This window comes from Euprymna scolopes, chromosome 9 (genome assembly GCF_053919585.1).
Source record: "Euprymna scolopes isolate OS-2025 chromosome 9, ASM5391958v1, whole genome shotgun sequence".
NCBI lineage: Eukaryota > Metazoa > Mollusca > Cephalopoda > Sepiida > Sepiolidae > Euprymna > Euprymna scolopes.
In genome coordinates this window covers 5,913,877-5,915,260 of record NC_136490.1, presented here as the reverse complement: position 1 = coordinate 5,915,260, position 1,384 = coordinate 5,913,877, and positions in this window count along the sequence as shown.

The window sequence follows — 1,384 nt, the reverse complement described above, 5'->3', positions numbered from 1 at the left end:
TTATACTTCGGAGAAAGAGGCACTTACCTGGGGATGAATTAATTTTTCCAGATACGCAAAAATTATAGTAAGGTAGGGGAACAGGGAAAAGTTCAGAAAAGTATCCGAAATACGTCAAATGAAAGCGCTTCATCTAATATGTCGCCGGCACAGTAAATATTCGCGAGGAAAATTAGGCAGGACTTCGACCACTTTTGCCAAAACAAGTGAATGACCGAATATTATACTTCGGAGAAAGAGGCACTTACCTGGGGATGAATTAATTTTTCCAGATACGCAAAAATAATAGTCAGGTAGGGGAACAGGGAAAAGTTCATAAAAGTATCCGAAATACGCCAAATGAAAGCGCTTCATCTAATATGTCGCCGGCAGAGTAAATATTCGCGAGGAAAATTAGGCAGGTCTTCGACCACTTTTGCCAAAACAAGTGAATGAGCGAATATTATACTTCGGAGAAAGAGGCACTTACCTGGGGATGAATTAATTTTTCCAGATACGCAAAAATAATAGTAAGGTAGGGGAACAGGGAAAAGTTCAGAAAAGTATCCAAAATACGCCAAATGAAAGCGCTTCATCTAATATGTCGCCGGCAGAGTAAATATTCGCGAGGAAAATTAGGCAGGTCTTCGACCACTTTTGCCAAAACAAGTGAATGACCGAATATTATACTTCGGAGAAAGAGGCACTTACCTGGGGATGAATTAATTTTTCCAGATACGCAAAAATAATAGTAAGGTAGGGGAACAGGGAAAAGTTCAGAAAAGTATCCGAAATACGCCAAATGAAAGCGCTTCATCTAATATGTCGCCGGCAGAGTAAATATTCGCGAGGAAAATTAGGCAGGTCTTCGACCACTTTTGCCAAAACAAGTGAATGACCGAATATTATACTTCGGAGAAAGAGGCACTTACCTGGGGATGAATTAATTTTTCCAGATACGCAAAAATAATAGTAAGGTAGGGGAACAGGGAAAAGTTCAGAAAAGGATCCGAAATACGCCAAATGAAAGCGCTTCATCTAATATGTCGCCGGCAGAGTAAATATTCGCGAGGAAAATTAGGCAGGTCTTCGACCACTTTTGCCAAAACAAGTGAATGACCGAATATTATACTTCGGAGAAAGAGGCACTTACCTGGGGATGAATTAATTTTTCCAGATACGCAAAAATAATAGTAAGGTAGGGGAACAGGGAGAAGTTCAGAAAAGTATCCGAAATACGTCAAATGAAAGCGCTTCATCTAATATGTTGCCGGCAGAGTAAATATTCGCGAGGAAAATTAGGCAGGTCTTCGACCACTTTTGCCAAAACAAGTGAATGACCGAATATTATACTTCGGAGAAAGAGGCACTTACCTGGGGATGAATTACTTTTTCCAGATACGCA